Source organism: Zootermopsis nevadensis, unplaced genomic scaffold (genome assembly GCF_977971745.1).
Source record: "Zootermopsis nevadensis isolate Lab colony 2312 unplaced genomic scaffold, Znev_1.0 Znev_ptg000061l, whole genome shotgun sequence".
Classification (NCBI taxonomy): domain Eukaryota; kingdom Metazoa; phylum Arthropoda; class Insecta; order Blattodea; family Termopsidae; genus Zootermopsis; species Zootermopsis nevadensis.
In genome coordinates, this window is record NW_028259192.1 from 11130043 (window position 1) to 11152115 (window position 22073).

General features: G+C 36.9%; 1 protein-coding gene across 4 annotated transcripts in view; it reads right to left on the reverse strand.

Moving 5' to 3' along the window:
- Nucleotides 1-22073, reverse strand: part of jeb (low-density lipoprotein receptor domain-containing jelly belly protein) — a 416231-nt gene that overhangs the window by 301880 nt on the left and 92278 nt on the right. The gene's annotated exons all lie outside the window — the stretch shown is intronic.

Below are 22073 nucleotides of genomic sequence, written 5' to 3' on the forward strand. Positions count from 1 at the left end.
ACATCGACCGATTAGCTGTGTGAGCTGTAGCATTGTCTTGCATGAAGAAGCCGTAAGTCTTTTCTTCATCGGCCATTTCTTGGAAAAAGGGTCTAACTATTAAATTTACACAACGTTCACAATTTATCCGCACACTGCAGAAGCACTTAAAGAAAATATTCCACAATTTCCCAAGAAGAGCTTCGTCGAGTATTTCGAAACATGTTAACGAGATGTAAAGTTACCTGCAAGCACAAGGAAGTCACTTTGAACATCTTTTGTGATTTAAGGTAAGAACAATTAATGTAATAACATGTATTAGTGACGAGAAATATTCGTAGTTGCTAGCGGCACTAAAACTGACTCGCCCGTGACTCACGCGCAAAAGTTCCGCCTACGTCAACAGCGCCGGCCGACAACGCAATGCAAGCACGACCGCAGGCTCATAAATTGTAGACCCGGTATATATATATATATATATATATATATATATATATATATACACACATACATATACACATATTGTATGTGTGAAAAAATTGAAAATGATTCCATCTGGTATAATAAAGTGATGCGTTTCGAACTTACGCGCACAAAATGAAGGCGCACTGGGCTGATAGTGTCTGTCGGTCTGTATTATCTGTCCACATGATTCAGTGCAGGAACTTACAGTTTGTGATAAAGCCTGACACGACATTATACCACTGGAAGCCAGCCAAAACTAGTACGTCTTGATTTCCTATAGTCAGCGATAATTCCATCATTGTGAGTGTTAGTATTCGTGTGCCTATAAGTCAAACACAATTTTCTACTGTTAGCGTGAGCAGTGCATTAATTAAGTCATTACTAGCTAGATTATATTGTTGCAAATGACACACACAATTTCTTTTACTTTTACGTTCTTTGCATACGAGGTGCGATCGGAAAGTTTCTAGACTGCGCCTAAAAAACCCGTACACTTATCTCAGGTATTAAATTCATCCATCACCCTCGAAGTAGTTCACCTGGGAGTGAACACAACGATCCCAGCGCCGCTGCCAATCCTGGAAGCATCTCTGAAAATCTTTCTTTGTCAGCCTGTCAAGCACCATCTGCGATTCTGCCTGAATCTCTTCTATCGTCTCAAATATCCTTCCCTTTAGCTGAATTTTCATCTTTGGGAAGAGGAAGAAGTCACACGGAGCTAAATCCGGCGAATAAGAAGGGTGCGGGATGACGGCCATGGTGTTTGAGGCCAAAAACTGCCGAACTTTGAGGGCGGTGTGCGCTGGCGCGTTGTCATGATGCGTCGCATGTGGAGTTCTTCCTTTAGAATCAGCTGACAGGCTCCATAGCCTATCCCAACAATGTCGCACAAGTCGTTGATGGTCGATCTTCGTGAATGGCCTGCCGAATCTTCGTAACATTTTCGGGCGTTGTGCTCGAAGATGGTCGTCCAGAACGCTCGTCATCATCGACAGAGTTTCGGCAATTTTTAAAACGTGAATGCCACACAAAAGTTTGTGCACGACCCATTTCGGACTCCCCAAATGCTTGCTTTAGCATTTCATAGGTTTCCGTAGCCGTTTTGGAGAGTCTTTGGCAAACTTTGATGCACACGCTATTCCGAAATCGCAGGAGGGTTGGTGTAATTCACTACCAAACCGCCCGTAACTAAGAAACAAATGCTAATTCGATGATGCCGGCTGGCACACTGATTCACTATGAATGTAGGCCGCACCCCCTAGCGGCAGAAGCTCGTACTACATCCGGTTCGCCCTCTATTGACTCAGTCTTGAAACTTTCTGATCGCACCTCGTAGAAAGAACCTCCTTTAAGTACACTTTCTTCATACGAGCAAGATTTACCTTAGTTTTGTTGAAAATTGTTTTTGTTCAGCGTTTATACTTGTTAGTGTTTCTGTAAAATGTTCTTAACTGTTGGCAAACACTTTAACAGAGGAATTTAAATTAAATGAATTCAAATAAATTATTTTTAATTAATTAATTGTATCGTCTTTCTTTTTGTTTTTAATTTTAGTGCTTGCCTGTAATTAGCTCTTCAGCTGCTGTCATGCACCGAAGTAAATGAATTGAATCAAATTTAATTTAATTATACTTGTAAGTTTACTTCTTAATTTTTAAGACACTTGTAGATTTCAGTATATTATATTTTATCCTGTACTATTGTTCAGTGCTTGGCTGTTGTCAAACACTTATATTAATAAATGAATTTAATTAATATCATTGACTAAGAATCTTGTCATTTATCTGTGTAAATAAGAATAGTAAATAATAATTAATTTACAGGAGCGTATATTAATACATACGTGAGGGAATGTCTTCAGTGGTTGTTAGTGGGCCATAGGATGCGAACCCCTGGTCTACACTCTGTTGTTACAAACTTATTTCTCTAACATCATATCATTATATAATTACAAAATCAGAATGCAAATATTTGCCGCACGTGAAGTAGTATAGAAACGATTTTATAAAGAACCATGTCGACTAACTTGTCCGCCGTTCCAGACAACTGGTCTGGAAAAGTTACTTGCAAACAATTTTGGCTTCCCATTTCCTTACAAAGCAGCTAAACAAATCCTTTGTGCGCGGTTCATCGGTCCGTAAACAATTGATAACAGCAAATACCTGTGTAGGTCTCCGATGTTTCCCATAAAATATTACTGTTTTTAACAAGGAGAAACATTCTATGTTACTGCAGTTTTAAAACAAGTCAGCATGAGCGGCAGCCTGGTATCGACATTTTGAAGACGCTTAATTATTTTTATATGACTCAGTACACTTTTGAAACAGAAAGAATCCATGTGTATAGAATTTAGAATAAAGTATGCAAAGTAATGAAATAGGTGTTAGCAAAATCTGCGGAAGTATAAAACTGGTGTAAAAATTCCAACAGAAGGAAATTACTTGTAGGCTGTCACAATATCCGTGGACATAACCTATATTTATCGGCGAGTACTCTGAGTTGATAGAACGCGTGCGAATAAACGGAGAGAGGACTGGATAAGTCTGTCCATGAGACGAAAGTTTCCTGTTGCTTCTTTGTAGATTTCGTAAGTTAACAAAAAATTCAATTCAATTTTATAATGATTCTTAACAAAATTCAAACCGCACATAGACATATCCCACTTTTCCTTGTAATTACTCCGGTTTTTAAATGAATTTGGTCCAAATGTTTATAAGATTCTTAAACAATCAAAATAAGACACAGGTATTGAACTGTTCTCGAGTCTCATATTTCATGGTTGATTTTCATTAAAGGCGTAGTTTCTTCAATTCTGCTTTTTCGGTTGTCAGTGTCTAACCACTCTTTAAACGTAACACATTTTACCGATAAGGACTACTCATAATGCACATCAAACTCGTCCGAACTCCAATACGCATCCTTCTCCCCACTTGTAAACTTTCCGCCGGTTCACACAGGTACTGCCATACCTAAGTGTTATTATTCACATTCTCTGGTAATGTGATTACATTGTCGATGGATCTTGTTCCATTCTGTTAATGAAACCGCTATGTTAAACGTATTACAATACAGGTAAACACAAATTATCTGAACAGATTCAAATTTTATTTAACAATAAACGAACGGGGTACAAAAAACTTACACAATGCGAAGAACAACTTCAAATATTCTTTAGCGTGCTGAGAGGTGAGGTAATTCCAACGACGGTCACTATTAGCGCAACTGTTGATGTGGTAGTAAAATGGCTACAAAACCCAAAAGCAAATTGAGTTCGCACATGGAGGATTTTTTATAGACCTTCCTCCGAAAGCCACGCTGGACAATGATTACATATTTCGTGGAATGGAAAAGCATCTCACAAAACGTTTTGTGTTAATTCTCTATTTTAATGCCTTGTCAACAGTTGCGTCCCGCTTGGCCATAGTAGCAGTTATGCCACCTCTCCAGGATGCTACAACATATTTGTGAAGTTCTCCTTCCAGAGGTGTAAATTTAATTTCCATACGTCGTTTGATCTTTTGTTAAGTAAATATTGAAATCCACTCAGATAATTTGTGTTTGCTCTGTAATATCGCTACAGATATTCAAAAGAAAACATGAAACAGCAAAATGAAGAAGAGGAAGTCGATCGTGATCCTGCGTGACGTCGCGTGCTCTTGTAGACGGTTACCAACGTTTCGGAGGAACATATCGCCTCCATCTTCATGTCGCGTCACAACCCAGAAGACCACGATAGGTGACATCTTCACAGTTGTGAAAATCTCTTTCAATTGCTCGAAAACGTCGCTCGTCACTTTTTCTGCCTTTCAAGGAAATTCTTACGCTTCTGCCAGCAATTCAATTTGTGATTCAAGAGACTTTCTTCGTGGAAGATAAACCAAAATAATGGATTTTGGTTATCTTCTTTCATGAATGCCGTCTAGTTGACCTGTCGGCGTCTGTATGTGTTAATTTTGTCTTGTACAAAAATACATGTACTGTAGATTTCTATAGCATAAGCGTGTTCATTTTTATCATATAAAAGCATTTTCTTTTAATTTAATGATTATTTCATTTCGGAAGAGTATATCTTGCTTTCGTCTTCCTTTTACACCGCAAAATTCACTTCCATAAACTGTAGTAGGAACTGGCGGATCCTTTAAAATCTTCCTAACATATAAATATTTATTTATGTGTACACCTATGTATTTTTTTGTTCGATTCCCGGCTGTGCTCGAATTTATAACTTGTGTTGGGCAAGGCCGTGGTCTAGGCAACACGGAGTTTTCCTCCGGGGGCTTCCCCGGTTTCTCCGTGGCATCCCAACAATTACTCCATACACACAGAAGAAGGCAATGGCAAACCACTTCTGGATCATCTGCCAAGAACGTATATGAACAGGTCCCAGTCCGAGAAAAGGATGGAAGGATCCTGTTCATATGGACCTGTCGTCAGACAGAACACTAAATAAATATAATAAATATTCTTCATTCTCAAAACCAATGTCAAATATCACGAAACTAACGTATCTGTTAACATTGTTAATGTACGTAATCCGCCTTTCACTTTGTCATAATCTTGAAACCTCACAACAGGAACGCATACAATTCTGTCTATACTAAAATAGTTTACAATAAATTATATATTTTTGCTCCAGCGTCTAGATCATAGCGTGGTTATTAATACACATATTTTTACGTCCTTTACCTTAAATTATGTATTTCGTGCAAAGTCTCCAATTTTTAAACATTTTCTGATTGCAGTACTGTCACGAATTATGTTATAGGTATCAAAAAAGATAGTCTATAATCGATCCCGTAGTGCCATTCGTAATTTCCTCACTTCTTCAGACGCGTCCATATCACTCAGGACATCCTCATAACAGTCAGGGCGACGACACACAAATTCACTTTATCTTTAATGTAATACTTCAGAGTGAAGATCCCGAGTTTCTTGAGGTCAAATCTTTGCGGTACGCGATCTCTTCATCGACTAGACAATCTGCTTCTAAATAAAGAATTTCGGAAGCTGATATGAGGCAGATGCATGTCAAAGAGAAGAAGGATGCAGATGCGATATTTTTGTACTGGCTGAAGCATTCAGCGTCTCGAATCTCCTTCCTCCATCGACCTCTTACTTTTCTACAGCCATGGGAAACGAAATAACGTATTTTCTTCCTTCTACTGAGCCAATAAGCTCATGGCACTCGCTATCTCGTCGTCAACGCAAAAAAGAGATCGAATATAAATGCAGCATAAAAGTAGAACCAACAGAAGCTGAGATCTCCTTTTCTTTGCTCATGTGGAAGTTAGTGACAGCATATCCTGGAATAAATTTCACATCTCTCTTTTCCTGCATCATACTTCGTCTGGTGGGCATATTTCTAAATGCTTTTTAGATATTCCGAACTTGAAGACGTAACTAGAATTTAGTTTCAGAACTATCTCTTCTTGGTAAACGTACTGTTCCAACACGGCAGAAATGATTGAAGGAAGACAGTGGTCAAGGGCGTAGTATCACATTTAGAAATGAATCTATTTCCTTTGTCTTTGTCAAATTTACAAGATTTCCGAGTAATAATTTTTTCCGCAAAAGAAAAAGTTATTCGTATCTGCATCCTATGCTCGTGACGCGGTCGTATTCCAAAAACAAATCCCACTCGACTTGGTTTTCTCGGGGATTTTTGCGATGTAGTCAGCGAGAACATCTGAAATGTTAAACTCCAACCATACTACACAGCGCAACAACGCAGAAGACAGAAATCTTAATGTATTTGTACTGATTAATTATCTTGTATACATTGCGTTCAATTATTTGCGTCGTTATTTTATTATAGGTGAAGATTTTTAAAATTCACGCTTCTCGGATGTCTAAGTGGAGACAAGATATCATACAGAGTTGTACTGCTTGTTCTGAACACATGAACAGTGGGTCGAGAGGCTTTCTGAAGAAGTCTCATTACGAACAAACGGAAATTGCTGATATTGATTAAATCTGCGGTCACAGAAACATAACATTTATTACTGACAATATCTGAATACCACAATGTTTTCATCAGATCAATTCAGTTCTGAGATAGCAAATAAACTCTCATTAGCTGTGTTATTGAGACACACTACATGTCTTCAGGAATCTTTATAACACATTCAGTTACAGCAAATTATTTTCTGGACATTATCATTCGTCATAAACTTTCAGACTTTAGCTACATTCAGTTAAAACCACGAATGTGATTTCCTGCGAGGTAACTAGCAAATTTGGTGACATTTGACTAATATGCTTTTAGACAACATTGCCTCATTTATGAAATTAGCAAATGCGACTGTCCTGGTAAGCAGTTACACCTTTGATATGTCTCTACTGTGCAGTCCGTAAGAAGAAATATTTCTTGAAACTTCGGAACTACATGCATAGAAATAACGTAAATGATTATAAATATATCGAAGTACAGTCCACGACTGTAATCTTGAGACTTGCAAGGAATGCAGGAAGTCCGTAGCGTTAAAGGCAGACGCTATCTCTCCTCCTTCACCCCACTTCCTAACCCCGCAAGTCTCAAGATTACAGTCGTGGACTGTACAAATATTTGTGAATGAAAGCCACAAAATTACATTCGAGAAGAATGTACAACTTCGGCTTTCGGGGATTAGCCGTGTGGAATGTTTAAATTGACCCAGCGTTTAGGCAAACAATGCAGTCGCCATCTTGAAGTTAAATATGTGATGGTTAGAAGTTATGGAAGCGTCGTGTAAGGCAGGCAGTCTGTAGTGAGTTGGACTTGATGCAGCAGATGGAGATGGAGACTTGGTTGAGGAAAATAGGTAAAAAAAGAGATATCTGCCGAAACGCTGGATAACTTTCAATATTCAACGCGGCTCACGAACGAAAACCTTAGTTACACACAGAACTCCAGCCGCGAAAATCTGGAAACAAGAATTCAAGATGTAAAGATCAAATTAATAGAATATTTTATCATCTCGTTTTCTGTCTAAATTTCTATAAACTGAAACATTCTGGTTCTGGGTAAGATGGGATTAAGTAAATCGTGATTCCTATAAACTTAAGCTCCTCTTACCAATCACCAAATTAAAAAAAACTGTTTTTTATGTTACGGAGAAACTTCGTCCCACAACCTAATGGAGGAACATACGGTGTTGAGGAGGGTACTCTACATCTACCTAAGAGGAAATAAGTAAGATCATGTCCTACAAAATCACATAATAAAGAACTTCGTTTCTAGTATTCTTCACCAAATATTTTTAAAATCATCACTTCAAGGAGGATAAGACAAGGAGGACATGTACCACGCATGAAGCAGACGATAAATACATGCAACAATATAGGATTGCTCCACAGAGTTGTTGATAATATTAAAACACATTCATTTTATAGCCAATTTTCTTTTGTTTAGACAACTGGCGATTATTTAGAGTAGTACAGATATTTACTTAATATTATAGCAAAACACTGTAGCGGAGTGACACAAAGCAGTTTCAAAGCCGTCAGCAAAATATAATCTAATAATTCGATATGTTTCTGAGGGCAGAAAAGAAAGTAGGTTATATTCAAATTAATGACATCGAAATATTATTGTCTTAAATTCATTTTAGGGTTGATCAGACTTACTCGAGATCCTTAAATTTCTTCGAGATACATAGTTTATCAAGCCCTTTCAGAGATAAAAGCAGAAACTGGGGCAAAAATGTATCGTTGTGCCATGAATATTATTAAAGCACAATTCCAAGTTAATAAAATCTGAACTGCAGTAAATATCTTCGAAAATATTAACTCCTGTCAATAATATTACAATTTACCACCTTTTGCGTAGGCTATAAAGTGAATACCTTATAAATGGATCAAACAGAAGTCATGATATATTATTATAAGTAATATTCAGACCATTTCAACGTCTAGGTTTAAACAAGGAGGGTCACATTTGTGAATTACTGCTGTCATTCGATTTGATAAATGACCTTTTCCAGCTTCACAGAGGTATACAGAGCGTTTCACAAAATATTAAACTAGGTATTTCAGCTTCACGTTGCGGCCGCTCTATCTCACAGTAAGCATCTGTGTTGTTTCTAGAGACCTTATAAACGCAGTGATAACAAAAGCAGAAAGGTAGAAACGCCTCCGCGAAAGCAGAAATCACGGATGAAGAAATTGTTGAAAGGGGGAGAAATAGAGAAAGGACGAAAGAGGAAAAGAGAGAGAGGAATCCAGAAAGAACGGAAAGAAGAAAAATGTGAAGAAAGAAAGGGGAAAAAGTATCCACTAGGCAGTGAGTTTGTTTACCGGTAACGTAACAAGATTCAAGACAATATTTCAGAACAGTCTTCAATATTCAATGCTACCTACTCTCTCAGCTGCTCGCCTTATAGCGTGCCGACAGATACTAAGTTAAGAAATTGGTACAAAGAGAACGATGTTCAAGGAAGTCAGACGCTCATTCCGGCGAATAATTTTCTACATGTCCTTCAGGCAGGAATAGAAGTCGGGACCATGGTATATGTTAGGCAAGATTAAATATTATGTCTGTATCATCAGGAGTACTTTCTAGATGAACTACGTAGAAGGTGGTGGCACATGGTACAAAGTTAAATGCGGATTTAGGTTTTATTTCCCCAAACCGATGGGCTTCCTGAGCATGCACGCACGCTCATTTAATCGTGAGCAGCTAAAAATAAATTTCATCAGATGTGATTAAAAATTTTGCATAATAGTACCTCCATTATAATTACCCCGTGCGATAAACATAATGAAAGCCCGAAAGGTAGCGTGAACCTGGCCAATAAAATGTCGATAAAAACCAAACTTCTGAGTAAGTGTCAGTTTAACTCTAAAGGCATCTGTCTAGGATCACTTGTAATAATCAAATTCTCACGTGGTATGCTGGCTTACCTAATCATTTACTCCATATTTTTATGAAGATACGATAACATACAGCTGTTCATTACATTGCAGTGGTGTTATGATCGTAAGCATACTTATAAACAATAAAATTTAGATATCTGATCTGGAAGTTAATAAATTATTGTTATTAACTAGATAAATATATTCTAAACGATAATGTTAATTTTATGATAAGAACTGGTTAATAAAGCTGGTACACTAATATCTCAAAAATCAAATAAGAAATGGCTAGATAATAAAGTAAAATGTGAAGCAAATACCACAAGACAAATATAGTAATGTTCAAATGTATAAAATAAAATAACGCCTGTGAATATAAATCAGTAGCAAAGATGAATCGACAGCGTGAATAAAGCTAAGGCATTATACTACACCCATAATAAAGTAATCACGAAAAATTGCATATAAAGTAAATACACAATGACTGTTTCAGCACGAATAAAATTACTATATATAGGGAAACAAAGCCGAGAATAATAAAACAGCTAAGAAACAAAACAAAGTCATAAAAATAAAGCAGTCTACAAACTTGGGACGTTCTATAACTCTGGGCATTCTCCGAAAGGTATTTTGTACAGCCGTTCTTTTTGCTGATACTATATTGAGTAATTCATTTTCATCTGAATTCCCTTTTATTTAAAAACAGTTCCCAAGCTATACCCTATAATATCTTAATTTGTAGGCAGTGATGCATTTCATACTTTTTATGTTTACAGGGTCACATATTAACCCCTTAAGAGGGGGTGATACTGAGAGCTGAGTGTGAGAATGTTGGGGACCTTTTCTTTAACAGTCTCTATGCTGCGAGCGAGATTTCCCGTTCAGAAGTACCAGTGACTTCTCTTAATAACCTTCGGTGATTAAAATTGGAACAAATACATGTATCATTTTCTTTATTGCATAGCAATGTCTGTTGCGTTTCACCAGCTGAAGTGAAATCAGGGATAGAGCGGATATTTAATGAAAAGAAATAATTTTTATAAGAAAAACTGTTCATGAAAATGGTTAAAATATTAGACGAACTAGAACTCTAACAGCCCAAAGTGATCCTATGTTGGAGAACGAAATTATTTGTTGTTCACAAGTGAAAAAAGTGCATCTATTAACTTCACTCTTTTGTCTGTATGTTCGCGTGAGGTAAATCAAATAACACTTGGCGAGTTTTACTACAATTTTTCGATATAATTCAGTTTTTTTTAATGAGATAACCATTACGGAACCTCATATGAAGAATTAAATAAGCACCTGAGAGCAAGTCTAGACCGCCAAAATTAGGCAGTTCTTGCATAATGCATTAATGGTGATCACCCATTCAGTAACGGGGCTGGCTTCCAAGCAGACACTTCATAGGTCTGTCTCGGTATACACAGAGTATGTACTGTAAAATACATGTCGGTTTTCTTCTGCAAAAGACGTTTTCGATTACCGATGAAAAAAAATTAAGTGACGAGGACTATTTTTACACGAACTGATGAAATCTGAAATTAATAGAGGGTGGAACTATACTTCACTAAAGCAAGAAAACAGCTGCAAACAACGTCCTTGCACTTCAGGAACAACTAGAATAAAACCGAACAACACCTTCAGTGTATCACTCTCTGATAATTTACAGTACGATCAGGTTTAAGATGCTTTCCTAATAATACAATGAAAATATTCAAGTACTGGCCTTATTATTTTAATTCCCCCTCGTACTGTTAATTCATAATCATGGAACTGAAAGGCCTCCTAAGATTATGAAAACAAAACACGAGAAAAGTAGTTACGTATTCTTTACTTCTAATAATCACCACGCAGACTGGATCATCAGAACAATGACGAAAAGATTTATTCGAAATTTGTGTGTCAACGTGAGATAAGAAAACATAAAGCCAGCTCGACTGAACATAGATTAAAATTTAATAAAGCATATAAAGTACATGAATAAACGTACAATAAATAAAATTCACCAAATAATGCTGGAAAGAACGTGATGCTGTTCCAAAGGAAGAATTTTGCAGGATAAGAAGTCGTTTTAGAAATCCACGCTGTAGTTTTAATTAACATGAGGATGCGAAGTGTAAATCGGGAACTTAAGGTGTCCTCATGAATTTAAGCTCAAAATCTGAATTTGACACTAGTCAACAACACTTTGTCACCACAAGTGATGTTAATGAAAGAAAGGACATTTCTTTAAGGCACGTTGCAATACTGTGCACTACAGGATCAGGCCAAGGACGCATCTGATGTGACTGTACAAAATGCTGCGTCATAAACCTTGGCTTGTCAAAAGAGGACAGAAAGACAACAAAATCACAAAAATTGTCAAAATATCAGCTGGTCCAAAAATATTAATTAACTTTAAACTTTTAGTACAGGTGAGGTCTGTCGTTTGATATTTGTGCTTACGCTAAATTAGGACCTGATAGTAAAGGATTTCTGTTTTTTCTGTAACATATATAAACAAAGAAAGCTCTGCACATCTGCAGTTGAGTCCTCAAAATTTATAACAAAGGAGCGTGAGTCCCAAACGGGGAAACATCTTCGACATAACAAAGAATTCTGTAATTTTCGGACGACGTGAGGAAGTTATTCCACAAGTCAAACAAAAACTGTTTGATATTTGAGTCTGCTGTAATTTTGACATCGGTACCTCGTTTATAGACGGAGCATTCGTGCGCCAAAACCCAACAACTTCCTTCGCGTGAAATTAAACTGTTTATTTACAGCAGCTATTGTACAACTTTGTCGTTACACTATTAGTAACACACGACTTGTAATGAGTCTTAATGTGACTTAACTGTTATTGCCAGAAACATAACTGCGACTGAAGCCTTCAGCACGTCGTCTACAGGATAAGATTCTCGCTACTTGCATTTCGTACCTAATTTTAGAACACTGATAAGGTAACAGTGAACTATTTCAGAAGTCACACGCCAAAGCTAAAATTACTGCAAGATGATTAGTGGAATTTAATATGACCTCGAGGAAAAAGAATGGGACTGACTAGCCTTTCAAACATGGAACATGCAACCCTAGCAGAACCGGAAATTACCGCGGGTCGACGTAAACACCCTTACCGCCTGCCCTCAAACATAGTCTGACCGCTTGTTTCTTCTGCTGCAGACAACTCTACTATGAGGGAACAGAGTAGTCGAGAAACTAGCAGTCGGTCGGCTATTCAAGAAATAATTGTTTGTGCAGAACCCGGTTACTAATTACTGTGTTCACAAGAGCCCGCCACTGGCTCCTTTCCTGAAAAAGGTTAATCAAGTCCACACCCTTCTACCAACTTCTTTTAAGATTCATTTTAATATCATCATTCCATCTACGCCTAAGTACTCCGCCAAGTTTCTCCCCTTCAACGTTTCCAACCTCCATCTTGTATGCAAATCTCATCTCTTCAATGCTACTTACAATGTCAAGACAAGAACAACTGGTTTTTCTGACACTCGTGTTATTTCCGATGTTTGTGTATACGACTCGTTTTGTATGGGTGTCAAACTTGGCCTCTAACATTGAGGAAAGTACATGGAAGAGAGTGTTCCAGAAGATTTTGCTAAATTTGACGCAACGTTATGAATTCAGTTGTGTGTAGCGACATTTCTTTGAAATTGCAGCCTGTAGTTCTGGGTCTAACTGTTATTAGAACATAAATATAATTTATATACCTTAAAAATATTGGCTTCAAGTTGGATTAATAGCGATAATGAATGAATAATGTTAAAAACATTTTTAAAATTCTTAAAATTCATATATGTATTGTTTTGTTTAATAACATTGTGAATATAATCAAATTACAATCGTTTAAAATGGCGTTGGCTGAGTGCGGAAATGTAGCCAATATGCTGTCTGAACAGTTTCAGACATCAAACACCTTGCGTATGTTACCCGTTTCTTAATTTATGTTGAAAAATACTAAAACTTTATAGTCTTACATCGCAAAAACATAGTCTACGTAAAGCAAAATTTTCAAAATCATTTCATGAATAGAATTTAAAAAACGTAAGGATATAACGTGCAGGAAAGGAATGATGGAAGAAAAAGATACAAAGATAAAAACTGAAAATCTGAAAAGAGGTAAGGGTCGACAGGGAGAGAAGAGGAAATGAGAAATGCATACAAAGTTTTGGTAGCAAAATATAACAAGAAATTGTCACTTGTAAAATGTTGGCAAAATTGAGATGCTAATATTAAAATGAATTTAACTATCGTCTGGGCTGTTCTACCGACCAGCTTAGCGACTACTAGCTTCTAGAGGACTATGCTCCCCAGACGTAACTGGAGGGTGAGGGAAGCAAGCATAACGTCTACTTAATAGAACCAAAACGCCATGTTAATGAAACTATCGACTATGTAGACATTCACTGCTTTCGCCTGAAATGTGCAAGTGACAAGTACATTAGAACAGCAGTCACAGTCCAATTTTGTGTGAACGTAAATTCTGCCCTGTGAAATGAATGAAGAGTGGTGCGCGCGTATGTGCGTGGGTGCTGGTAGCTGTAACAAAGCGCCCCTTTGTACTGAGAATGAACCTCATATCGCTGCGTGCCTCACAGTAGTCGAACTAAATTCTCACGTGTCGTCACTGCCACCTGTCGGCCGCAAATTAAGGCTTCTTGGAGCTTCACTTGTTCAATTCGTCTGACTAGCTGATAAACAGTGGGGCCATCGTGTTGCGTACATTTTGTCTCTTCTTTTTCTGTTTCCTGACTGGGTTTTAAACATGCGAACTTAATATTTTGAAGAAAAGCTCGTCTATAAAAAACAGAAATTAAAATAAAACAAAACCCTTAACCATTACTAAGTTCAATCAGTTAATGTTCTTAAAGGAAAATCACTGTTTACTCTGAGAATCATATGAATCATGTAGACAAAACGTAAAATTATTGTTGTTCTATGCAGGTTGTATTTTGTTCCCACTACGCTTCAAAGGGTTAAATACAGATACATCTTCTGTTGTGCTGCTAATAACAGATACTCTATTGTTTTATTTTAATACCGACATATATTTGAAATTTAAATATAAGCCGTATGAAAATAAAACACTGGTTTTACCGATTGGTTAATTTTTTAAATCTAGAATAAACTACTTGTGTTTTCGACCTAAGAAAACTATCACGAAACCTCAGTTATATGTGTATAATGTGTATGACACACATAAAACTTTTAAAGATAAAGGGAGTAACGATACAAATATTTCGTCTATTACACTCGGAGAACTCGCAAAATGCAAGTAATTCGAATGGTTATGTTATCTCTGTACAAAGAACAGGCGTTTGAGGGAACGGCATTAAATATCCTAGCATTCTAAAGCCCCGTACGAAGTGTGTGGGTTCTGCAAGCCTTAGGCACAGAATAAGAAACATCCCCTCCTCTTTTGAAATTCATTTATTTTCAACCTATATTCAAAAACTGGAAAAAAAATCCAGATAACATGTGGCTTTCCACTAAAGAATTATAAAGAAAGCCTGAGCGGCAACAATGCTTACTTTCGATACATAAAAATACATTTGCCTTGGAATTGTGTTCACTTTCACCAGTATTTATAAGAAGTTTGTAATATAAAATAAATAAACGATAATAAACACTTCAAAGAAGGAATATTATATGTATCGCAAAATTAAGTAACTATCAGCGTGTTAGGTCCTATTATCTACTGCTACTTGCAATATAAAATACATCCTGATAAGTATTTTTTTATAATTACGATTTATAAACTGAGCGTATAAAATCTTTCGATTTGATTTACATTAAATATAACAAGATTATTCTTTTAGTCTTCCAAATAGATCAACGCATCTGTCGAATGGCACGGCGTAGACTAAATTCGTATTTCCTTTATAACATTTTATCATAATTAACCAACAGGTTGAACAATTTAAAAGTAACGTACGACAATCCTTGATACTAGCCGTTCCTCCAAAAAAACTCTTACGCAATCACGCATCTTTTACTATCAACGGTTCGGAAAAAAATAATAGATCACACTCAGGACAATTTCTCAACTATATTCTAATGTTGAAATCACGATGAAATTAATGCCACTCATACGCTTATAAAGTAGTTTCTTAAATTTACAACATTAACCCCAAAGTAATAAAAATGCCAATCTCTTCCCGGATTTATACGCCTTTCCTCGTGACTTGCAGCCTGGTGTTGCCACTAATGAAACCAGAGAGTTATTTTACGACACAAAACTTTGTTTACCAACGCTGTTACCCATAACACAACTAATTACAGCAAGAATTCATTTCCATAGTAACGGTATATATCAGAGTACATAACTATCAACATCATTCGTCGGGAGTATAGCACTGTAACAAAACAGAAGTACATCTCGTGTCGACTGCTAGGGGCCGGATGTTCTGCTCTTTGCCTATTTACTTTTTTACTACTAGAAGGAACTTTTGTTATTCAAGCAGACTCTGAACACGTGGAAAATCCAATTTCGTTACTGTATGGATTAAGAGAAACGCGGAAATCATGACATGCTGAAAGTTTATAAATAGTTAAATATAAGGTTATGATTATAAATGCATACAACAAAGTTTAAGGAATATTTTATTACTTATATACATGAACATGTTAACCAGGATAGCTGACTCAGTATAGTGAGTTGCTACGAACAGGGGTTGCATTCCTTCACATGTTCAGACCATGTGTAGTACCCAGGGTAAGACTGGATGGATATATATATATACACTCACAACCAGATATATTAATAATAGTGTAATACTTCATTTAACAGAGATGACTTTGTCTTTACCTTTAACGAAAATTAACATGACAGTGCCTTTGCTGAAATACATTAAAATTAATCTCCGGTAGTAGAATTCGAAACTACAACACCTCTATAGAAACCGTCACAAAAATGCACGCCTCTCGACTCAGCCACTTCCATTTGGCTCTTAATCATCATCACAGCGTTGCTGGCTTTGCTACGGTGCGAGTTGTGAGCTGCTTGGACTGAATATTGGCCCAAATTACAAGGGTTTATTTCTTTCAGCAATATACAGACAAAGTTCTTGATGCAGTCGACAGCAGTTTATGTCTTCATCTGAAAACAATTATAACTCAGTTATTACCAATAGTAAATGCACGGGATTTGAAATAGCAGGAATAAAAATTAATAAAAGTATACGCCGTGTGTCCATGACACGGTGGGAATTCAGGTTATGAACAGCGGCCTCCATATATGAATATAGCTACAGTTATTTTTAAATAAGTCGTCACAGACATATGACAATGAGACATGACCAAGCCTGGTACGGGATTAACAGCCCTTCGCCACAAAAGAGGATTCTATTATGAAATTTAAACAATTGCCCCAGAGTCTGAAGGATTATTTCAACTTCAAAAATGATTTTGGAAACATGTATAAATTTTCTATAGGAATGAGAGTAAATTAAGTTGTCTGTGGGACTGACTCTTCAGTAAATATGCAAGCTACAGACCAACAATACAGAGTTCGTTAATGCCATCATATTTCGGGGTCACTGGACTGACATTATCATTGTCAAAACACCAGTATGAAACAATATGAAACTAGTGACAGAGGGTTTTTTTTTATCTTAAGATATTATATTAAACGTCTTTCATACGTATTGAATACAAATTCTGTTGCGAGATTTCATTGCAAATGTTGCATGAATAAGGCATAGACTATACCTAATTCAAAAAACAAGTGACGAGTATTCTAATTACGTATGTTACTGAACTGACTCATCACAAATCAATTTGTTCAAAAACAGGATATTTAAACATCAAACACACATAGACTGTATACACTTTGTTTAATCCTAACGAAAAGAACACAGGATATGACGCTACTAACAGTGTCACATGTAACTGACAAAATAAAGAACTCCAACATTAAACACGTGGAACCTTAACATGATATTAATTATTATTTAGTGATGAAAAAAAGAAAATATTTTCAATAACAAATGTTAACAAAACTGATGTTATAACTGGTTTAGATAATGGACATCTACCGAGTACCAGTGACGTATTTATTTTACAGAGGAAGCGTATTATTACGTAGCAAATGGGAAGTATAAAGAAGAAGCAATATAATAAACAAAAGACAACTGTGGGAAGAACAGCGAATATCGAAATTACTATGGCTGAACAAACTAAAAACAACAAGTTGGAGCATAATTCTCGATAATCTGATAGTTGTTCGGCTAGTTAAGAATTTTAATGTCTTTTGTGAAATCCGAAGGTGTATTAGTATTACATTTGAGCACGAAATGAAAAAACTGAAATGAACTCATAAAATTTGCAGACCTTATTTTTGTGTTCATGGTACAGGCCTTTCGTTGGGCTGAACACTCGTCCAAGGAGTCTTACCAAATGTCTAAATAGATTCGAAAAGAGGCGGCCAAAACCAACACGAGGTCGTACAGCCAGACATGATAATGATGATGATGGTCGTTGTGTTCATAACAGCAAGAATTTAATGGGTAAGTTATAGTAATAGAAAATTAAGTAATGAAGTTAAAGAAGGTGATAATGAAGTTTAAAGTAGGCCTATACATGCTGTTTTTCGAAACGTGTAAGAAAATTTGAAAATAAAAGAATTAAACTTATAACAAATTATCGGTGATATCAATATGACTCTAATATCATACATGAGATACTTCCATATAGACCATACTGTGCTGAAGAAGTATCAATAAATTGTAAAATTATAAGCGAATGCCCATCACTTCATTTGTTGCCAGAATTCATTTGATAAAATTTCGCGAAAAGGCTTTTGAAAGCACAACGAATTTTCACTTTTTGTTTCAAACTGAGCTTAAGTTACGGACAAGGTCCAAGAAAGAAATGTTACGGATTAAACTACGATGTTTTCAAAGTAAGCTCCATTATCTAGTTTCTGTGATACAACATGCTGAATTATGATGTGAGATTTAAAGCTTCGCACCGCGTTAAAGATTACGACGTCCTTCTATTAGGTTATGACGCTGTGTAGACTCGTACCAACGTTTCGGGAAAATATAACTTCTTCATATCCAGGGCTGAAGCTGGAACGCCACGTTTCCCTGAAACTTTACTGTCTACCTACGGCGTCACAACCCAGAAGAACAACACCGCCATGTTGAATTACGGACACGCCCTGCATGACGTAAGTTAACGTCGTGTATTTCATACGACAGCATAATAATTTTTTTTGATTTGATACAGATTGCTAAGTTGCGTAACCATAAGTAAGGTTTTGTCTTTCAAGCGAAGATTGAACTTGGGGTTGGAATGCCAAAGTTTATTTTAGATAACGAATTAATTAACTCGGAACAGTGTTAGAGAGTGTAACTTTCAGGAGTCTGAGAGAGAAGTTCCCCAGGGACGTTTTAGTCACACCTCTATTTCTGCTGCTGCCCACGTACAGAATAGGCCACCCACCACAGAACGTCAACCTGAGATCGAATGCGCAGGTCAGGACGATTCTGTTCTTTTATGCATATCAAAGTTCCGTGTTTCTGCGAATCATGGAGCGTGCAAATGAAAATGGCTTTCTTGAAATATATCATTTATCAATTCATATCTTGTCAAAAATGCAACATTAAAATTCATGAAGTTATATAATGTTGAAGATTTCTGTCTTTTGAGTTGTTGCACCGTGTAGTATGGTAGATGTTTACCAACGTGTCAGAGGTCATACTGCCTCCGTCATCAGGGCGATGAATTCATATAATAACAGTTTCGCATTCGGAGGTTTCCAAAAATGTGTCATTCTCTGCCTTTTTAATATTTAACATGATTACAACTATCCATAGTTTCGAGTACCACCGATCTTATTTCGCATGTCGTAAACATTTTCCAGCTGTCTTCTCTAAAAACACAAATGTGTTCCTCATAAGAACTTGCGATTAAAGAATTGTACAAATGATTTAAGGAAGACTATTGTTAAGGTCATAGTCACTGTAATGTAACACACACAATTTCCAACATTTGTCATTCTTACAGATGCAGAGTGGTATTAAATCATCTCGTATCATAGTGTATACGGGGACTTTTTGATCAATCTGTATTTGTAGGTATTAGCTACTCAAATATCACTAAATCTATCAATTTTTATTAAAGATTCTGTGAAGTGATATTATTGAAATGAACACATGGGCACATTGTACGAGTAGATTTCAGATTCTGACCGGTCTACACACACACACACACAAATCAAGAAGGGTATTTTCTAGACACACCGTATATTTTTACAGTGGGCCGACACATAAGGTCTTTTGATTGTTTTCTTCTATTACCGTTTTGCCCCTGCAGAAAGTCCCTCCGGTATTCGCTGCATGAAGACGCGAGAGCAGTCTGGAAGTGAAGGCAAGGAGGACGATCATTGCATGGAGATAAACTCCTAATCCTTAGCTAGTCACTTTTATGGCTGAGCTATCCGTCTCTATTCGTAGAATATAAAAAGTAATTTTATACAGCTAATATTAAAACCCCTCAAACTGGATAGCGTTGCGTCAAAAGAACGGAAAGGGATTTAGAACTCGTGTGTGTGCGGTTAAGTTACATTTGGATGCACGTTGTGATCAAATCTGCCCGAGGAGATGGTCCGCTATTGTCATACCACTCATAAAACACAAAAGAAAATGTAGAAAACATACTGTTCTCTGAATAAACTAAGCTAAGAATTCCTCCTGGGGTTGATTTATAGTTCATGGCCCATTCAAGCGTAAAATGAGATCCACTGAATTTATAATCCGTTTTCTGGGAAAAAGCCTTAAAACATTGGAATTATGTTCACGTGATCAATAGTTAAATATGACCTTCAAAGGCACAGTTCTGAATTAATTCATCATTAAAAGTTATCCCCCTTAATAAGTATTGTGCCACGTGTATGCACATACATCTGCACAACAACATAAAATCTTGAAAGGCAACCAAATGTGTCTTTGTATGTTGAAGAGTACAGTCAAATACGTTCCGACAATTGGACCAAAAGTCACTGTACAAAACTAAGACCTGTGGCTGTGAAGTGGGGTTTATGAGGGCACAGACATCAGCGACGAATCACTCAAAAGTTCTATTAATGTGCACTCAGTGGTCCGTCCCGTGACCGTGTAGGAGGGGTACGACATCCTACGAGGTTTCTATCAGATGCCATCTCGCAATTTTCCTCCAGAGGGTAAGTTACAGTCATTAGTCCTCTTTTCCAATTTCCTTACTTCTCTTCTTCTTTTTCTCTTCTTCCTTCTTTCTTTTGGTCATTCATATGCCGGTACAATTGTGTTTCCTATAGCAGGGCACACTTCTGCTTCGAAGAAGTCATTGTTCGATTCTCGGCTCACAGTCCTGACATACTGAGTTCTTCCATTTTTTCTGTTCCTCCATGCAAATGCTTCCATTAAAATAAACAACAAATATTTTCACATCATCCTCCAATCATTATTTACACTTCCCCTCGACAAAACTTTGTTAATGAATTAACCAAAGAAATGTCATGTCGTTACTTCATTTCTTCTCCTCCGTCCATACCATTTTCCATTTATTTTAGTTCCCAATCTTCCTCTTCATATCTGGTTATCCTTCTTCCCTGGTCCTCGTTTTCCTACTTAATTATTTCATTCTCAAGCCATTCTTTCAAATGCCACACTCTTTATTCTCTTCGTTCATATTTACTTGTTCCTGTTTATGACTAAAGCCGCTCGAAAGATACGTCACGTACGGGGGAGGTGTGCCTGCAGGTACGCGGACTTGGGTCTGGAGGTGGCAACCCCTGCCGTGCATTTTGGATGAAACTTGAGCCATAAATCTGGCTCCATGTCTCGGCGGTTCCATACAACACATGGTGGCACAGAGAGCCTTGTACTGCATGTATCTAACAGCTAAGAAACTTGTGTTGGTTAAGTGCAAACGATACAAAGGCTTTTGCCTGGGTTTCACCGTAGTCTAATCTTAACATGTCGTAATGAATACGCTTCTTGGATTCGGATTGGGACACAAACTGTTGTTTGCGCCCTGGGCACTCATGAATGCAGAGTTAAGGATTCCAGGCCTATTATCATTACAACATTAAAAGAATAATAATGTCGGTTAACTAGTCACTTCTAACTTACAAAATCATTTAGTAAAGTCATCCTTGACATGCTTACTGTCGCTTAGCTGGTCAAGAAATTCCCAACATTTTTCCAACCCGAAAGTCAAAAGCAGTTTTCACAAGACTCCGCTACTGTGCCCTAACCTAAGCCAGGTCTTATAATTATATCTTTAACATACCTTTTAATATTACCTCATATTTAAGTCTACGTCTTACAAGCGGTTTCGTAGCCTGAGGTTTTCCAATAACTTCTTTGTATGAACTTCTCATCTCCCATACGTTCTACGACACACTCAACATTTTCTCTTTGTCAGTTCTCTTGTTCTAGGTGTTACCACCTTCTGATTTTGTAGGTGCTTACCGTCGTTTCCGGAGGAACATAACGTCTCCATCTTCAAGGTGAAGAGATGTGGGCAATACGTTGTGACATCAAACAGGTTTTATTTGGTCGCACATGTACCTTCAGCGGGGCAGAAAAGAGAAATGAATCTCAGGAATAGAGACAGAATGACCTGGCTCAGGATCGTGCCTGAAGTAGACTTTAGTTATCAGATGTATTCAGCCTTTTTATTCTGCTACAAGATAGTAAAATATGAGGAAATCCGATGTATAACCCAAATTAACTACATGCACAGGGCGAGAAATTTACTGATGTTAAAAACACTGTTATTAGTAGTGTATTCTAAACAACTACCACGCT